Source organism: Macaca nemestrina, chromosome 6, assembly GCF_043159975.1.
Source record: "Macaca nemestrina isolate mMacNem1 chromosome 6, mMacNem.hap1, whole genome shotgun sequence".
NCBI lineage: Eukaryota > Metazoa > Chordata > Mammalia > Primates > Cercopithecidae > Macaca > Macaca nemestrina.
Genome location: NC_092130.1, coordinates 21,923,659 through 21,943,811, shown reverse-complemented (window position 1 = coordinate 21,943,811; position 20,153 = coordinate 21,923,659). Strand labels below are relative to the sequence as shown.

At 41.6% G+C, this 20,153-nt stretch overlaps 2 long non-coding RNA genes across 6 annotated transcripts in view; one reads left to right on the top strand and one right to left on the bottom strand.

The window, feature by feature from the left end:
- Positions 1 to 20,153, top strand: part of LOC105482357 (uncharacterized) — a 204,357-nt gene that overhangs the window by 61,800 nt on the left and 122,404 nt on the right. The gene's annotated exons all lie outside the window — the stretch shown is intronic.
- Positions 16,316 to 20,153, bottom strand: part of LOC139363721 (uncharacterized) — a 42,077-nt gene continuing 38,239 nt past the window's right edge. The window contains exon 3 of the long non-coding RNA XR_011624524.1: positions 16,316 to 18,618. This is a non-coding gene — a long non-coding RNA (uncharacterized lncRNA). The remainder of the gene's footprint in view (positions 18,619 to 20,153) is intronic.

Sequence of the window (20,153 nt, the reverse complement as noted above, 5' to 3'; positions counted from 1 at the left end):
TTCAGCATTCTGTGTTTTAGAAGTCCTTCAGGTGATTTAGATGCATGCATTGAAAAGGAGGGAGCAGAGAGATTGGGAGAGAAGTATTTCAGTGGACCCAGGCAAAAGATAATAGAAGCCTGATACTAGGGTGGAAATAGAACAGAGGAAATAGCTGGCAGGGACATTTCAGATATAGCACCTATAAGGAAGAAGGAGAAGTCAGGAAAAAAAAAAGGCATAGATTTTTTCATTTTTTGTAATGTTTTTGTGCCATCAACGTAAATAGATGCCTAAATAATAAATAGTTTTGAAGAAGGTTGTTTGGTTTTTCTTTCCTCACTAGTTTTTGGCAGGGGGAAGTGTTTCTACCTGTGGGCCTGCTGAGTTTGAGCTGCTTAGCAAGATAGAAGTGTCCAGCAAACAGCAGCAAAAGTGGGCTGTGGCACGGATGAAGGTCAGGCTTGGTGTTGTGGATTTATGAGTCATGCCCATCCAAGGCCTGGTGGATGAGGTCACCCGAGGAGGGAGAATGTGGTTTCTGAGACTAATAGCTTCCCTATGTATATTGATATCTATCTGAGTAATAATATTCATTTCTAGTGTAATAAAGACCCACTCAGCAGATGGTATCACATCATAAATAAGTCAAAGCAAACCCAAGACATGATCCTTACCCTCTGAGAGGCTGTAATTCATCTAGGCCCTCTTGGTTTGATCTGAGCCATATTTTCTTATTTATTGAGCACCATCTATTAGCTATGCACTATTCTAAGTGCTGAGAATAAAGCAGTGAACAAAATAATCACCCCTGCCAGCATGGAGCTTATTCTCTAGCAGAGGGATGCGGACAATAAACAAAACAAATACAAACGCAAAACAAATGAAATATTTATGATGTCAGATGGTGGTAAGTGCTATAGAAAGAAATTAAGCAGGGAAGAAAAGAGGGATGCCAGATGGGAAAATTGCAACTTTAAATCAGGGGAGCTTTCTTGAGAAACTGGCAATTGAGGCCCCTGGTAATCCTTGGTTTATTGGGATGATTGATGTGACTAGGGATGAAAATATAATGAGGGTAGTTTGGATCATCTCAAAGCAGAGCATGATGCAAGGCTGTGCAGGGGGTGGTGGGAGGCAGGGAGTGGAGGTCTTACCAGGAGCACTTGGGGAACATCCCACTCCCTGGGGTCTTCTTTTTACGTCTGCTTTTGGAGGCATTTGATCTCTGTCTTCTTCATCTTACTACACTTCCATTTGTTAAATTTCTTCCTTTCCAAAGCTCTTTCTCATCTTATTTTTCATTTGAAAGTCACAGAACTTCTGGAAAAGTCTTAGGACTCAGGACAGGTGAGAGGCAATCGTTCCATCTTGTTGGTGTCTGCTCTTAAGTGACTATGGGACACTGGTTCTGTGGCATGTTAGTTGTTACCTGAAGATAAAATTCTGTTTTCAAATATGTTTGAGAAGTACTGAGCTAAACACGTTGAATGGATTACTGACTGTAGGACTTTACAAAATGTTTAGTGTACTACTGGGCATTGCAAATGCCCAAAGAAGGAAACAGTATGCATGGTTTCCCAAACTTATTTGGCCATGGATATCCTTTGTTATGGAAAATCTCTCAAGGGATTATTGTTCCTAGGTACACACTTTGGGAAACAGCCTGCTGCATTATATGACGATGGGCAAATCATTTAGCCCTTCTGAATCTTTTTCTTCTCATCCATAAAATGAGAGAGTTGGCATGCCGCCCAAAGAATGTTAATACTGCCACAGGGCTCTGTCCCTGGCCTTGAACTTGCTCAGAATTTTATCAGTGACCTCGATGAAGAGAAAAGAGATAATTCTCACATCTGGAGATGGCACAGGGTTGGCAGGGGTGGCTGATAGGTCAGATGACAGAATCAAGACTTAAACTTATCTTGACATGTTAGGATGATAGGCCAAACTATCTGCAGAAAATCTAATAAGGACAAATATATGGTTCTGCTTTTAGTTTCAGAAAATTGATTTTCAAAGTATAAGATGTGGGAGAGCAGCCTTGACAGCAGTTTACGTAAAAAAATAAAAAAGACCTGAAGATTTTGATTTACCACAAGCCCAAGATGAGCCATCAGGCAATGTGGCTGCCCTAAAACTGAACCCAGTGAGGTTTTATTAACAGAAATGATTCTATTCTGAGGGAGCTGTGGGTTACCCAGGGGCTGGGTCTTCTGATTACTTGCCACCTGCTGTGTTAATATCCAACATTTTTTGAGTGCATATTACATGCTTATCACTGTATCATGCATGTTATGTGTATCCTCTGATTTAGTCCCCATACTAGACATATAAGGAGTTATTACTATAATAATATCTATTGTACAGATGAGGACACCGAGGCTCAGAGATTGGTGTGGAGCCTGGATTTGAAAGCTGTGGATTGTGTCTAGAGCCTGGATTATTTTGACTTCCACCAGGATGACAAGAGATCTGGGAATCATAAGATTTGAAGAATTGAGGGAATGGCTGATGTGCTTAAAGGAAAAAAGGGCTGAAAAAGAACATTATCTTCTAACATACAAAAGCTTTTCTGTTGAAGAGGAATAGACTCTTGCTGTGCCCCTTTATAGGGTGGAAGTAGAAATGTTTGTTAGAAGTCACAGGGAGACTTTTAATTTAATATAAAGAAAGACTTTCTAAAGACTAGACTGATCCAAAATGGATTGGAAAACCTCATTCAGTAGCCTTCTGTTTCTTTCTCTTTCTCTTTCGAAATATTTAGGTAGAGGTTAAACAATTATGGATGTTAGTTCTTGGTAAAATGTCAAACTACATTAATTGAGCTACTAATCAATTACTTTAGTAACTTTGTCGATCTGTTTGTCTATAATGCTCAAAAAACATTGGGATACACAAAATAATGTGACACACTCCTTGCTTTCAAACAACTTCTTATCAAGTCAGGAAGACAGATATGAAACAAATGACAAGTGATCCTGGACTTGACAATGAATTAATTTGTGAGTTCTGCCTTCATGCCTTCTTTTTACCCTAAGTATCATATACCTGTCAGGGTCAATCAAAGCTTGCGTTTTGGGTGGTCCAATGGCTACAGAAGACATACCCTTTTGACAGTCAGGGATCACCTGCAATTCAACAGTGGTCAGGGATCACCTGTAATTCAACAGACTCTGGTACAAATGGGAGAGCAAGAGAACATTGAAGATGAGGAGAAAGAGAAGGAAATGGAAGCAGAAGCATTAGCCAAAGAAGTCTAAGTGTGGGACCATGCCACCAAGAAGCTGTTTGTCCCTGATGCTTTCAAAGGCATTAATGCACACTGAAACTTAGGGAATTTCCGAGACTGATGACCCTAGTGGGAATACCATGCCGGTTATGACAGCAAAGAAGAGCACCTATACTTCCTCCAGGGAAATTCACTTGGAAAAGAAAGAATATTCAACCCAACCTCATTGGATTCTTGTTTTAAGAAGCCTCATTCAGTCTAATCCATGATGAAACAATTCCCAGAAAGAACTTTTAGAGTATAGCATTTGTGTTCAGTGTTTTACTTTTATGTTATAAATACTTGCACAATTATTTTTTCAGGTCACTTATTTCATATTAGGCTCGGAATTTGTGTAGATTGGTGGACTTACTTAGAATAGGCTTTACTTTCTATGTCAAAGAGCCCATTGGACCCAAAGGTAGAGGTCCTTATATATAATGCAACGTTTACAATTGCAATGTGTATAGGATACAATGGGGTGCACCAGCAAGAGGGAGACCTATGTCCTCTGAGATGGACAGGAGGTCAGAAATGGTTCATGATGAGGTGATGCTTGAAATACCAGTCGGACTTATTCACACAGACAAGAGAAAAAAGGACAACACTAGCAAAGGAAGTAATGGGCTCAACACCACAAAGCCTATGGTAGTACACCTTCCACCTCTCAAATTACTCCATGACCAGATCATCCTCTACCATCATTCTAGATAGCCATTATCTATCCAGGGTGATTTTAGGTGACTGTGCAAACTTGTGGCGTCAAATAAGACTGACTCTGAAAATGAAAAAGTCATTCTTTTAAAAATTCTCTTTTAATCTTTCTGATTGCATCAAAGAAAAAAGTCTTAGATTCACACTACTATGCACATGAATAGCCTTTTTAACAAAGAAGGGAATATCCTCAAGTTTATTTCCCTGTTCCTCAGTTCTCTCATCTACAAAATGTGGACAACAATAGAGACCAGTTGATAGAGTGGTTTTAATTAAATGAAGTATTATCTATAAAGCCTTCAGAATAGCATCTGGCACATATTAAAGTCTCAGTAAGTATTTCCTATTATTATTTTTGTTTTTGTTGCTATTGTGTTCCTAGGCAAGCAACATTTATCTGTTTAGAATGTAACAATATAGTTTTGTTTTGAATAAATTCATTTTACAGTTAATAGTTGCCCTCTACATTTTGTAACTGATACTGGTTTCTTTTAAAATTAAGAACGTGGATAAAGCCAGGCAGAATGGGAATGAACACGTTTTGGGAAATATAGGCCCAGATGATTTGTCAGGGTTTCTGTAGCTCTAAATGTCAAAGACTGTACTGATGGAGGAGGGAGGCCCAGAGAGGACAGAAACTTTACCCAAGGTCACGGGGCTCATTAGTGGCAGAGCTAGGAGCAGATCCAAGACCTCCAGATGCACAGGCTCACGTTCTTCCCTCTGGAACTTGTTCACGGTCCAAAGCCCTGGGACTCTTCTCAACTGAGAGAGCCCTGTCTTGGCCTTGACCTGGCAAAAGGTGCACAGCCAGGGGTGCAGCCCTACAGAAAGCTCTATTCACTCCTTCTGACTGCACTGAACCCTGAACCAAGTCCTAAAACCAACAGTTGCCTGCTGTAATATTCCTACATTCTTCCTGAGCCCTAACACCACGTTCAACACTGGGAATTTGGGTGGGCCCAGAGTGCCTTTAGTATTACTGCTATAATTCAAAACATCCAAATTATTATTTTCTCCATGAGATGAAGCCAGGAGAGTGCTGTTAAGTGGAGAGAAAAGTGTTTGTTACACTAGGCGTTCCAACAAAATGTCCTCCTTTGCTATTAAATCATAGCTTTTCTAAATGAAATGATATTTTGCAAACTTTGGCAGTGACCAAAGTTTGGACATTGTGCAGGGTCCAAACTTTCTCTCTCTCTCTTTCCAATTTTGTGCTTTTTCTCCATGTGGTCCAGAGAACTACTATTTGCTGGCTTTACTTTTCTCGTATGTCTTTCCTTATGACCCAAGTTGTCTACTTTCCCCAAAGACCTCAGATAACTTGATTTTCTACCCACAACTTGTCATTTTAATAAAGAGTGAAACTGATGAATAGAGGCTAGCAACTACAACCCATTACCCAAATGGGTTGTTTCTCAGAATCCCCCTTTCTTTTGAGTTAAGCATGAATGGCTACATGGAAAGAGATGTGCTTGTTACCATGATGCCCCCAAACAGAAAATTAATGAAGGTCTATCGACATGGCAATTAAACCTGCAAAGGCTGAAGGTGATCAATAAAATCTATGAAAAATGGCTTCAACCATATGAAACCCTCTACCCAACTCTTTTGTTCAGTCCTGTTTCCTGTGTGAACTGTACTGATGGGTACCCACCCATTTCCTAATCACCTCCACTGCCACCAAGAAGCTCTTAGTGGAATTGGCATTCTCAGGTCCCATCTTCTCTTTGATTTCTTGGTCTTCACTGACGTGGCCTGAACAATTCAGGAGCGTGGCTTCCACATCCTTAGCTCCACTTTTGGAGCTCAAAGGAGGATTCAGAGCCGAGGAAACCCATTGACAGGCCTGGGGCATGCATGAGCCTACAGCTGGGCTGCTGTCCTTCTACAAGACCCGGGGGACATGGAGTAGTACTGAGACTGCAAATCAGAAAAACTCTCCCTGCAGCCTGGCTTACATTGAGGAAAATTCCTGCTGGTGCATCAAAAGGCAGGAGTCTGCTCCCCTACTCACTGGCCACAGAGTACAGCCCATGCCTCTGCTCTCAGCGTCCTTGGGCAGTGTCTTTCAGTAGGCTTGCCTGTATCTCTCTTGGGCCCCCTTTCTCCCTTTCTTGCCAGCTCTCCTTCCTTATGCAGTTATCTAGGCCTGTAACATAACTTTGAAATGTTTGGACTGAGAGTTCAGGGCACAGAAATGGTAAATGAGAGCAACCCCATGTTTCCTGGCTTGGCCTGAGAATGGGAGCTTCTCATTATTCAAGTATCTTGGTATTCATTCATTCATTCATTCATTCATTCAACAAATATTTATTAAGAACAGTACAAAGCACCATTCTAGGAACTAACTGTGAACAAGACAGGCAAGAATCTCAGCCCTTATGGAACTTATATTCCTGGGATCAGGTCTGGCTTCATAATTTGTGGGGCCAGTGCAAATGAAAGTGCAGAGCCTTTGTTAAAAAATAATTAAGATTTTTCATGACAGTAACAGCAGAGCATTAAGTGAGGCATGGGGGCCTTTTAAGTGTAGCGCTCAGTGCAACTTGTTCAGGTTGCACACCCATGAAGCTGGCCCTGGTAGGGGTGACTGCAAAGTAAACACACGTGTCTCTGATGGATGAGCAGTCAGAAGGATGGGACCCAATACATTGACTTCCTACAGGACTGACAACAGTTGGATTGTTCTTTGATGATTCAGAAATCAAGACAGAATTTTTCTGGGTCTCAGGTCATCATTAAATATAGTTTATTGTTGCATAATTAAGGTATTGGCTTGTGAGCTCTGAGTAACAGGATGATGGGTTATGGAGAGTCAATGTGTTTGGAATAATAAACCCAAGAAAATGATACTTTTGAAGATTAAAACGAGTAGAGTTACTTCTCACGATTGCTTCCCACAACCTCCTGAAAATTCTCTAAATACTCAAACAAATAAAACTAAGCATGCTATGTGAATACAAAAACTGTTACAGCTGCAGATATAAATTATTCTGGTAGTGTAGGATAACCTGTTTTAAGGGGACCCAGTGGACTACCAGTGCAGTAAATAGGGTTAGAGGTTAATTTCTCAGACAATTCATGTAAATTCTGAATGTGATTTTGAATGCAGTGACGGCAGGTATCTGTGAACAGCTGGCTATTCTACAGGTTCCCAAATTTCAGCCCCTAAGCTTGGCCAGCCCCTTCCTTTACCCCTGTTCAAGTGTCTCTTTTCCATCCAAAAGTAATGAAAAGAGGGCCAAGGATCTGACAATGAATTCTGTTAACTTCATTGTTGAAAAAAAATACCAAGAACATGATTCTGAGTTTCAAGCCCAACTAACAGGGAGGGAAACTCTAGTGGATGTGCTGGCATACATGTACTGGACTTTTATGAAAATTAAAAACAATCCCGTGGCCTTTGGAAATGAAAACCAATTGAGTAATAGCACTGTGTAGGAAAGATTTTGTTCTCAAGGTGAGTATTTCACAACTGGGGCTGTTTGGGGGCCCATGTGTTTCACAAGTGATGTGTGTCATCGTCATAAACTAGTCTGGTGTGTAGAAAGATCACTGAATGGAAACACGGATTTTTAGTGCTATCTCTGCTATGAAGTTAAGTTCCTAGCTCCCTCAGTTTCTCATCTGTAGAATGGGGGAGATAATAGCCCATCACTGAGAGTTATTGTGAGATTCAAATTAGCAACATAGATAAAAGTTTTTGTAAACTGCCTGTTGTTTTACAAATATTGGGTTTATTATTACTGTAATTGCCATTTTATTTATTTCTGTTTTCCAAGGTGAGCTCTTTGGGTGTTAAATGCAAAGATGAGATGAAGAGACATTGCAGGGGCAGCCCTCTGATTATTCACTTTGGGGGAAGTAGATCAAGGATATGATGTTGCCTGACAGTGATGGTTGAGGGCAGCTGAGTCCTGTCATGGAAAATGTAAAGGCCCTCCCCTTTTTCATTTCCCTCCATGAACTTCTGCCTGTAGTAATAAAGAATCCTGTGTTCGTGCCTGTGTTGCTTCATTTTAGGAGCTTGACTTTTATATGAATCTTTGTCCACGTGCAGCTGCCGACTGTTGTTTCTGCCTCAGCTTACCATGAAGAAAGAGAAGTGTGTGACATTAAATGATTTGCCCAGGTCACCCAGAAAGTCAGTGATGGAGTCTATGAAAGAAAGGATAAGTTGTTTTTCTTCATTCTCTACCTCAGCCACCGGAAGAAATCCCAGCAAAGTGTCCAGGATGGTTCAATAATCAGCCCTCCTTCCTTCCCATGACCAGAAGCCACAGTTATTTCCATGAGGATGTTGGTGTTTGGCTTCCTTCCTGCCCCATTTGGCTGAGTTGTCTTTGCTGTAGAGCTTGCTTTTCTGTAAGGCCAACGCTGTATCAGAACCCATGAATTATAAGCAATGTTCACTGTGTACCGAACCCTTAACACTAGGCACTGGGAGACACCATGAGGGGACCTAACACATCTACAATATAAAAATAAGCCTATGGAACAGGATTGGGGGAACCTAGAAAGACCTGCTCTGGGGAGCCATTTATACCTGGCTTTGAATCTCAGGGCAGTCACTTATCAACTCTGTAGCTTTGGGGAAGTTACGCAATCTCTCTGAGCCTAGCTTCCTTCACTTTCAAAATGGGACTTAGAGCATCAACCACAAGAAGAGTATTCTGAGAATTCAAGGACCTATTTATACATGTATATCTAAATGTGGGCATACATGGAAAACGAGATGAGAAACAGAAGGAAAGAGAGAAAGGGAGGCTAGCACATGTTTATCACAGGTTAAGAGTGCAATAAACATCATCTTAATCTTTCTTTTCTCTAATTGGCCTACTATTAATCTCAAAAATCTTGACCTCAGGACACTTCTCAAGGGCTATCATAAAACATTGTTGTTTTTTCTGAATTCAGCACTAAGTCGTGTTCAGAGAGAACTGTTTGTTAGTTCTTAGAGGGAAGAGTTAGTTTATGACTTCTTAAAACAGGATTAATGCCTGAGACCTAGTTTGCTCCAGAAGCACTATGCTCCCATAGCACCCTGTACTCTCCCATCATAACCCAGAAGAGGGCTAGATGCTATCACTTGTTTCAATTTCTGTCTTCCCTGCCTGGCTATCAGTCCCCTGAAATCAGGGAGAGTGTCTGTCCTGTTCAATATCCACACCTAGCTTATGCCTGCCCATGCTAGCAAACCAATACATGATTGTAGGAAAAGCTAGAAGGAGTTAAGTTGATGGGTGCAAAGTTTGAAATGGGTTATTAAAACGCTGTATGCATTTCAGGTACATTTCCATCTTTTTGATATTGATGTGCATAGGACAACCTGGCTCTCAAGGTTCTTCCCATAAAAGGAACCATTTTGGTCTTGCAGAACCATTTGTTCTTTCATTTACTTAACAAAATACATTTAGCATCAACTACATGCCAAGGATTTTTCTAGGTGCTGGGATACATACAGAAGTCACCTAAAGAGACCTAAGGCGACTCTAAGAGATCACATTCTAGTGGGAGAAAGCAGGCAACAAACACATATACAATATGCCCAGGGCTGTGAAGGAAGATTAAGGTAGATAACAGGGTGGGAAAATGAGAGGGGTGCTGTTTTAGATGAGATTCTCAGAGAGGCCTCAGATAAAGGGAAATTTCAGCGGAGGCCTGCAGAAGTGAGGAACTGAGCCTGTGGGTATCAGAGGAAGTGGATTTGAGATAGCAGGATTGGCCAAAGTTAACTGTCATCATTGGCTTCCACTCTGATGGTGGTTGGAAGTCATAGGGGTGAGGGAAACTGTTGGAGCCAGCATGGTGATTGTGAAGGGAGCTTCATGCTTCTCAGTGCTAACGCAAGGCAACCCTGGCTCCTCTTTCAGGCAAATGCAGGTGGATGTGCTAGTCTTTGGGCAAGAGAAACTGTTGTGGCTTTGTTTTATATCTTGGCCAATATTCATACGAGGTTTTTAATGATGGAAAATGCAAATCTGCAGGAACGATTCCCACACTACCTGAAGGCCAAACACCTCTTTACATTACCCAGGTTGCCAAAGGGCCTGGCCATGACTCCTTGGCTCTGAGTGGGTGCTGGCCAGGAAAACAGCTCTTGAGAGCCAACGAAGGCAGATGCTAGTCCCCAGCACCTCTAGTCCATCACTGATGAGGAACAGAAAAGGTATGAGGGGGCAGGGGAACATGACACTCGTCCACAGAACACACACAGCAGCAGAGAGACAGTTAATCTTCTATCTAAAAGATTTTTGAGGCTGCTTAGAGAGAGGACATATTTCCAATTTCTCCTGAGAGGAGAAACTGATGGGAAAGTTGCACCTTCAGTCAGTCCCCAGCTCACAGAGAAGAGCCTGAAAAATCACACATGAGGAGATGTGAAACAGAACAACGGAGCTGAGAGCTCCTCTGAGAAACTTGGAGGCACAGTGGCAGCTGGAAAGCCTTGTTTTCCTCAGGTTTCCAAACTTCCCTCAACGAACTTCACTACTGGTCTCCGTCTGGTGTGAAATAATTAATTCTTTCAAATGACACATGGAGCCGCCGAGACCAGGGATGACTTTTCGTCATTTTAGAACCAGCAAGAAATGAATTTCTGCCACTCCTTTCTGGTTGTTTTGTTTTGTTGCTGTTTTTAAATCTGACCCTCCTCCCCATCAATATTGATGCTGGCAGTTGAAAATGGGCAAGCGATGCTGTATTTATTTGGGGAAAGCTTGCCCTCATTTACTGTTTTTATTTTACACCCAATTGCTTTGGCCATGGGACACAGTCGTCTGCTGATCTGAAGAGCCAATAGCTGTATATTCACTTATTCCCTAGTTCTGGAGGTGGTGCAGTGCTTGCGAAAAGTCTAGAATGGAAAGAAAGCATACTAGACTAGGGTGCTATGAGAAGGTCAACCAGGTTGAATGGCTGCTCTCTTTTGGAATTCTCTCACAGAGTCTTGGGAATTGTTCATTGATCCACGATTATGTTTACTAACTGCTGATATGTACTGGGTGTCAGGATTATACAAATGGATAAAAATGTGATCCTCAAATTTTTTAATATAGATATATTTCTTTTATAGTGATAGGTTCTTGCTATGTTGCCCAGGCTGGTCTTGAACTCCTGGGCTCAAGTGATCTGCCCACCTTGGCCTCTCAAACTGTTGTGATTATAGGCATGAACCATGGTGTCTGGTCAATCTTCAATCTGGAGATCAGAGATTGGTAGGAGACCATAGTGAAAATAGAAAACTGAGGAAACAGTAGTGTTGTTGGTGGTTATCTGCCTGCACTTTATTTATTTTATTTTTTTTATTTTGAGACAGGGTCTTGCTCTGTCGCCCAAGCTGGAGTGCAGTGGTATGATCACAGATCACTGCAACTGCTGCCTCTCGCGTTCAAGTAATCTTCCTTCCTCAGCCTCCTGAGTAGATGGGGCTATAGGTATAAACCACCACAACCAACTCATTTTTGTATTTTTTGTAAAGACAGGTTTCACCATATTGTCCAGGCTGGTCTCAAACTCCTGAGCTCAAATGATCCACCCCCCTCAGCCTCCCAAAGTGCTGGGATTACAGGCATGAGCCATTGCACTGGCCTGCCTGCACTTTCTTCCCTTGCTCCTTCCCTCTCTCCTTCCCTCACTTTCTTCCACCCTCTCTCCCTCCCTCATTTCCTTCCTCCCTTCCTGCCTACTTCCCCCTTCATCACACATTATTGAGCACTTAGCCTGCAGCAATTACCAATGTACAAACACATAAGACCAAATCATTACCCCCAATCCACTGGCTTTTTAGTATCAGTCAATATTGAGTGAGAAATGGTCAGCTTTAGAGGACCATTGGCTCTCAAATTGCTAGTCCTTCATTTTTCACTCCTTCAGCCACAGTCTCTAGAAACATCTCAGTGGACTGTGAATGCTTCCTTAGGGCGGGAACCCAGGTTTTCTGATTCTTCTGTACCTCCTGTCTACCTGGCACAGCATAACAGCTCACTAAGTATTGAATGAGTGAGTGAATGAATGAATAATATATTCACATCACCATCAAGTGGCTGAAAGATTTGACAATCCACTGGAAAACTGGATCTTCATAGGTGTCCAAACCAGATAATTCAAGCCACAGTTGGAAATTTACTTTGGGGTTTGAATTATATGCCGTACACATAATTCACTAAAAATATGTGGCTTTTCTGTCCAGGAGGTTCTGAGACCCATCTAGGAGTGACATTTACTCAAAGTATTTTGGCAGCTGTTTTGGAACTTCTTCCATTTCTTGAAAGCTAGGTTTCAGAAAGAATATTTTACTGACTCTCACAGGGAGGGTCCTGATTAGGCCCAGAGGGAGCTCAGGGATGTCCCAGGTGGAATCTCCCATGCCTGCTGCCCAGGCTGACCCCATGCCCTGCTGTGACGAGTCTGGACCTTTGCATTCTGGTAGCTTGTCTGTGTCATGTGACCTGGTGTGGTGAAAATGATGGAAGAAAATTGAATGTGAAGTTAGGGGCTCTTAGGGCAAATTGTGAAACTAGCTATGTGATCATGAGCCCTGTATAGTTCCCTATTGCTGTTGTAACAAATTATAACAAACACAGTAGCTTCAAACAGCACAAACGTATTATCTTACAATTCTGGATAGAAGGCCAAGACAAGTCTTAAGAGGCTAAAGTGAAGACGTCAGCAGGGCCAGTTCCTTATGGAAGCTCCAGTAGAGAATTCATTCTTTGCCTCTTTCACTTCTAGAGGCTGCCGGCATTCCTTGGGTCTTGGCCACATCCTTCCAGTCTCTGCTTCTGTGCTCAGAGCACTTTCTTCTCTATCATAATGAAATCTTCCTCTGCCTCCATCCTATAGGGACCCTTGTCCTTATAGAAGAGGATAATCTCTCCATCACAAGATCCTTAATTCAATCACATCTGCAATGTCTTTTTTTTTGGTATAGGAAGTAACATTCATGGTTTCCAGGAAATAGGATGTAGAAATTTTGAATGTGGGGTCGTTATCTAGCCAATAACAAGCCCTTTAATCCTGATGAAACTGTCCTCATATACACATAAAATGATATGAAATTAATAATTATTTACGCTGTGTTCTACATCACTCTTCTACTGTAAAGACTATTAAAACACACAGTTTTGGCTAGGCGTGGTGGCTCACACCTGTAACTCCAGCACTTTGGGAGGCCAAGGCGGGTAGATCACCTGAGGCCAGGAGTTCAGGACCAGCCTGGCCAACATGGTGAAATCCTGTCTCTACTAAAAATACAAAAATTAGCCAGGTGTGGTGGCGGGTGCCTGTAATCACAGCTGCTCAGGAGGCTGAGGCACGAGAATCTCTTGAACCTGGGAGATGTAGGTTGCAGTGAACTGAGATCATGCCACTGCACTCCAGCCCAGGTGATAATGAGACTCTGTCTCAAAAACAACAACAACAACAACAACAAAAACAAAACAAAACAAAAACCCCACAGTTTATTATTGTCTCTACTACTACTACTCTACTAAAGGTAGTTGGACCCTGCTATATTTGCCAGTCAAAGCAAGTTTATGGTCCTCAAACAGGACTGTCTGTTTTAGTAAATTACCCCATTCTCATCCGGGCCTCAGTAAACTGACCTAGCAAGATTTGTCTGATTGTTATGTTTTTTTAAAGGTGCAGCTGACATGCTGCAAAGTACACAAATCTTAGATACAGCTCAATGAATTTTTACATATGTTTTCTCTTGAGGAACCAGATCCGGTTATAGAAAATTCCCAGCACCTTAATAAGGTTTCCTCATGTCTCTTCTGGACCAGTTCCCCCCAGGTAATCACCCTCCAGTCTGGATGAAAGTACCAGAAGTTCATAATTTCTCCACTGCTGTGTAGTATTCATTGTGTGAATATGCCACAGTTTATTTGCCCACTCTATTGTTGATGGACATTTGGGTTGTTTACAGTTTGGGGCTATCACAAATGAAGCTGTCATGAGTATTCTGGTGCATATCTTTCAGTGCACATAAGCAGTCATTTCCAACAATCAAAAAAGCCCATCATAAAGAAAGAAAATATGGAAATGTAAAGGCAATTTTACCTTTAAATATGACGTAAAAAAATGATAACACATTCCATCTGTGATAGAGTTTTATGAACACAAAAACATGAGAAGATGTTCCCAAAGGTCAACTCAAATCTGGTGGAAGAATACCTGAGAAATCACAGCGAATTTCATGGCCATGATTTTATATTTGGGGCTATAGCCCTGATCAAGTGCTCTAGCTGACCCGCATCAGGTAGGACAGTGAGCACCGGCAGGAAGTGAAACAAACTCACCATGTGTCTGTCTACAAGGTGGGAGGGCACAATTCAAAGGCATCCAAGAAAGATGCTGGTTGAAGAGAAAGGGGGAGGAGTTACTGGCAGCCGAAGGCTATGGAAATGTTGAAACAATCCATGTCAGTTTATTTCTCAGAGTTTCCATCTCGCGTTGGGTTTTTCTGGGGCAGATTAAGAAGGGGAATCAATTAATGTGAATCTCATGTTACTGCAAACAGTTGGAGGTCTTAATTGGGCCAGGAGTGAGCAGGTGGTCCTTCCCCAGCCAGCCAGCCTTTCACCTGTTAGTCAAATGAGGAGAGGGCCTCTATCGCTCATTAGCAACCATTTGTCACTTCGCACAGAGCTTTGAAAGGATTTCTTTGAACTTTGTTTGGGATTGATTTTCTGCATATGCTGAGCTGTTACTGAGAAACTCTGGGCAACTGTTCCTCTGTAACAAATGCATTAAAAGAAAGGGTGAGTGGATTTTAATAGCCTCCAAATTACATAGCCTAGAAGGGTGAGATTCTTTCCCAACCCCCAATTCACCTCACAAACCCTTCACTTTCTGTCATTGCATTATAATGAATAACAAGAACTTTATTTTTCTTAAGGGAACTGTCTTAAACTTTTGATTTTTTTAACTGCCTCTGGCTCCAGACTAAAATTGATTCAAAATGATGTTTAACTACAAATGGACTTTGTACCTTGACCTTGTCTCTCACTTTACAAGGAACATTCAGGCCTTTGCATTTTCAAGGGCTGGATTGGAGCACTGCCCAGATGGTCCTAGAAACCTTCTAGCCTCTTCTGACCTCTCTTCAGGGCAAGGGGCTATGACTGGCTTGCTCACTGCATTATATATCTCGAGTGTGCTCCACAGTGCCTAGTACAGAGATGATGCTCAATAAATATCTCTTGAATTAGTCAATTCAAAAAATATGTATTATGTTTGCCTTATGGTTTAAGGATAAAGGCATATGGTAACTTGCCATAGCCAAGGAGAATAGCTATTGTTCATTAGTTCTTCCAAAAAGTTATTGAGAGGAGCCAGTTTTATTTATGTGCTTATCTATGTGTTTGTTTAACTGAGTATAAGTGTAAAAGTTATTTGTTGTGAAAATTTTAGAAAACATACAGTTTTACAAAATTATAATATACCCTCCCACAGAGCAGGGCCATATTTTAAAAAGCATGGGTGGTCCAACCAGAAGTAACCATCTTCACCCACATTTCTGTCGAAGATAGACATTGAGGAACTTATAACATGAGAATTTTTATTTTATTTTATTTTTTTGAGACAGTGTCTCACTCTGTCATCCAGGCTGGAGTGCAGTGGTATAATCTTAGCTCGCTGCAGGCTCTGCCTCCCAGGTTCAAGTGATTCTCCTGCCTCAGCCTCCCGAGTAGCTGGGACTACAGGTGCCCACCACCATGCCCAGCTAATTTTTGTGTTTTTAGTAGAGACGGGGTTTCACCATGTTGGCCAGGCTGGTCTCGAACTCCTAACCTCAAGTGATCCGCCCACCTTGGCCTCCCAAAGTGTTGGGATTACAGGCATGAGTTACTGCGCCAGGTTGAGAACTCCTATTTAAATCCCTTGTTTGACTCTGTCTTAAAGAAAACAACAACAACAATAATAATAATGATGATAATAATAATAATAATAATAATAAATCCCTTGTTCTCTTTGTTCTTCTCTAGAACGAGAACATTTCCAGGGACTTTTTCTTTCTCTCCTCTTCTCTCTCTTCCTTCTGTCCCTCTCCCCCTCCCCTCCTCTCCCCTGTCCTTCTTTTCCCTTCTCTTCCCTCTCCCTTCCCTCTCTCCCCAACAGAACCCTCATCCTTGCCCCCCTGCCCCCCCACCCAATCCAATCTTCCTGCTGCTTCTGCTTTTCCCACCATGGGAGGATAATTCCCCTTCTGTGACTCCCAGTACATTTTCTGGAGAGAACCTGCCTGAGCAGTTTAAGTCCTTTGTCAGGGAGCAAGGACAGATGAAGGGAGAGTTCCCCTGCCACACACACCCCACAAATTAATAATTATCATCCCATCTCATGTAAAAAGTAAAAACCAAAAATTAAAATCATCTTTAATCTCACCATACAGACATAACCATTTAACACTTTTTTGTGACTATGTTATAAAATACAATTTTGCATCCTACTTTCTAACTTAGCATTTTGAGTGTTTCCCCATTGAATTAAATGTTATTCAAAAACCTGACTTAAAAGGGTTGCCAATAGGTAATCTTATGCAAGCCATATTGTTTTAAACAATTCCTTCTATTGTTGGGTTGATGTGAGATTTTGATATTTTTCTTCAATTCCATGCTAGAGGGAGGGCATTAACTCTAAGCAGTAGACTTTGCCAGAAGACAGGAACCAGTGTGATGAAAGGGGGGCACTTTCATTATGGACGTAGGTCTCAACATTTACTATATGCATTTTCCTCTTGCTGGTTTGGCCTCCTGGGGGTCAGAAACTGAAGCTGTAATCAGTGGAAGCCAAGAATGTGGGCTGCCAACTCCATTCACATTAGGAAGTCCCCAAATCTCCTGGGCTGCATCTTTCTTTAGGACCTGACAGATCCAGGCATAGTGTAAATTAAATAGGATGCGCCCAGCCAGATCTTCCTATCGTTCGCATTTCTGCACACAGGTCTGCAGCACCAAAGGGAATTTTACCACTGACCTCTAGTAAAAAAATAAAAACACATGTGTGTTAATGGACCTGGAATCCCCTCAACTGCTAGAATCAGAGTATGAGAAACTGGGGGCAGCGGTGGCATTTTGCAGTCCCAGTTTTATGAGTTTGGTTCACTCTACCAGATTTTTGTACTCTGTTCCTTCAGAACTGTGGAATGCCTGTAAACTCTAAAAATTGCACTGAACTTTGGGAATTGATTCAACCTCTGGACGCTAAAGAGATAAAAAATAAAATAAAAAGACGAACTGGTCAGAAGACAAGCTTCATCTCAGCATTTGATGTTCTTTCTATGCATAACTCCAGGACCATTTCTGCCTGAGCGTATCTGTAGGGGAGATAAACAATTGTCTTGGGAGCATCTGCCATGTGCTGTGCATGTCCCATTGCCGAGTAAGCACTTGCTGGTTGACACAGCCTTTCAGTAGGTGGAGTTTTGGGGAGCCAACACAGATCCATGTGGAGGTCAAGCTCATCTGTGAGAGGCCTCCAGTGTTGGTCGTTGGCCAAGATCATATTTCTAGATCACCAATGAGCACTGGTAGTTTTTGGTGCATTTTCTTTTACTCTGGCTAATGTTATGCTATTTGGTTAGGGAAAGGAGGTGTTCATTTCCTTGGTTTGCTCCCAAAGGTGGCTGTTCTGGCATGAAAATAAAAGATAAAGGTAAAAACTGACCAAAACTGGAATGGCAACAGTAATAAGTAGTCACATTGGTTTGTGTATGAGACAGGTGTGAATGCGACACTACTGTCTAACGACTGTCTCTTTGAGGATGTGTTATAATTTCTTGACACTAAACAAGGACAAACTCGAAGGTTGTGTTAATTGGGAGTGACAGCCTGTATCCAGCCTGTACTCATGTTTTGTTGAGGTTGACAAAAGTCGATTAAGCCAGGTACCTTGTACTGGGAATCAGACATTGCTTTTGACACTGACCTATCCTTTTCTACTAATATTAGCTCTTTAATGAGGTCATGCTGGTATCCATTTTTAATGTATAAAAAATTCATAAATACCTGACCTTTTAGCTGCTGAGGAGGACTTCATAATCTTGTCATCATCTGCATAGATCCCTGTTTTGCATGTTTTCTTCATATCTCCTTTTACTTCTGTGCCTTTTTCTTTAGATTGAAATATTTGAAATTACCAAGATCCATCCTCCTGTTAGAATTGCATGTCATTGTATTGTTTCAAAAGTTGCTCTATTGAAAAGCTGCGGGGGAAGGTGGGGACTTACAGCCTTTCTGTGTCTGTATCAGTAAACTTGTATTCTGTCTTTAGTGTGATGGCAACTTGGGAGCTCTGTGTAAACCACCAGGTCTTCTCTTTCCAGAATGCTCACCCAAGGAAGATCAACACAAAAAGGTTTTGCAAAGCCTATCTACAACACACTTCTAATGATTTTGTCGAATATGATGTTTTGGCAGATCTTTCCACCTTTTGCATTGAAGCAAATGCTAGAAACAACCACCTCTGTTATATTAGATGCAAAGTATCTGTATCTAGTTTGCTAGGTGTAATTCTAGTACATCCATGGTATTAGAAAACAGTAGTGCCATTTCAAAATTCTTGTCATTATCTGGACATTTCTTCATTTCCTTCTTTGTATTCTTCTCTTTGGTCTTGTAATATGATGTCACTGTTGGAATTAAACCCTGAAAAAGTGGATTCAGTTAAATATCACCAAAGAGTTAAAAAACTTAGATTTTCCCATCTGTACTTTGGTAAGGATATTTGAACACATAGCACCAGGCACTGGCAAAACTATAAGTTAAAAATGATCAGGAAAAAAATATGCTATCAGGAGATCAGATGAGAGAAGAAATTAAAGAGATGGAGTAGGTAGCTTCACAAGACAACTTGGACAGAGAGGGAGGAAACTGGGGTAAAATTAATAATGGTTTAAAGTGTTGATTATTCTGAGACTATTTCTAGGTAATAAACAGGAAAGCCTTAAAGAACCAGTGGATTGGCTCTGTAACAATAGAAGAGCAGACCAAATGATGGGTGGTGAGGATAATGTGGGGGCAGGGGTTCTAGCACAGAACCCTAAATCATTGAATAAGCTGTCCATGTTAAGGAGTTTCTTTAAACTGAGAAGTTTTGATAGTCAATGCCCTTGGGCTCAAAGTCTTTGAAATAACTCAGAAAGAGTAATTAGAGCCTTGCCATAGCACGACCCCGGGGGCCTATGCTTTGGGACCACTTTGTAACCGAGGCTGCCCTGTCACAAAGTGCTTCAAGTAATGTCAGAAACAAATCCTCCTTAGGCATGCTTTTTCCTTGGCTGATGGTTTTCATCTGGTGAAATCTGGGAACCTAAAAGAGTGAGGAACAAGGGGAGCTTTGAGCTATGGAATGTGCTGCAGGGTCTGACTGGAAGTGGGCTAGATCAAAACATGCATAGTGAAGGCTCCAAAAGAGGCTCACAAGAAAGTGGAGGGAGACATTGAGAGTTCTTAGTACTAAGCTGTTGTTTCTGGACATGTCTGATTCCAGGTCCCATTGGTAGAAACTTTGGAAAATAGATTACCATGGCACCTGGAGAGTCTGGCAGTGAGAAATGAGTGAACATTCCGGACAGAAAGGCAAACAGCATCCTTAGCACATTCTGGAAACCTCCCTGGTCTGTCTCCTGCGTGCCTTTTCATCCCACCTCTCACTACCCCCACTTCATTCATTCTAGTGTAATCATAATGATTTTGGAACAGGCCAAGATGGTTTCTGCCTTGGAATGTTCAGACTTCCCACTTCCTGCCTCTGACTCTTTTTCCTCCTTCAGGTTTCATCTTCAATTGCATCTCCTAAAACGGTGCTCTCTTAATCAACCTACCTAAATTACCTTATTGTTAGTCATGCAAAGTAGCTGAAATTATCTTATAAAGGTGCCTGTATATCTTTGTCTTGCTTCTGGAGCATAAATTCCTTGACAACAAGGAGTGCGCCTGTTCTGTTCAGCACAGCCTTTTTGCATAGAACGGTGCCTGGCGTATAGTAACTGCTGAGTAAATATTTCTTGCATGGATAAATGAATAAGTAGACAAATGGGAGAACCAAGATGGGAACTGAGAGGAGGTGAACAGATAGAAAGCTTTGGGGTATAAGGACTTGACCTCGTCAGAAAAGAATTGAGCAAGGAAACAGCTTATGGGACCAAGTAAAACATCTAGCTGAGCTTAGCAGCAAATGC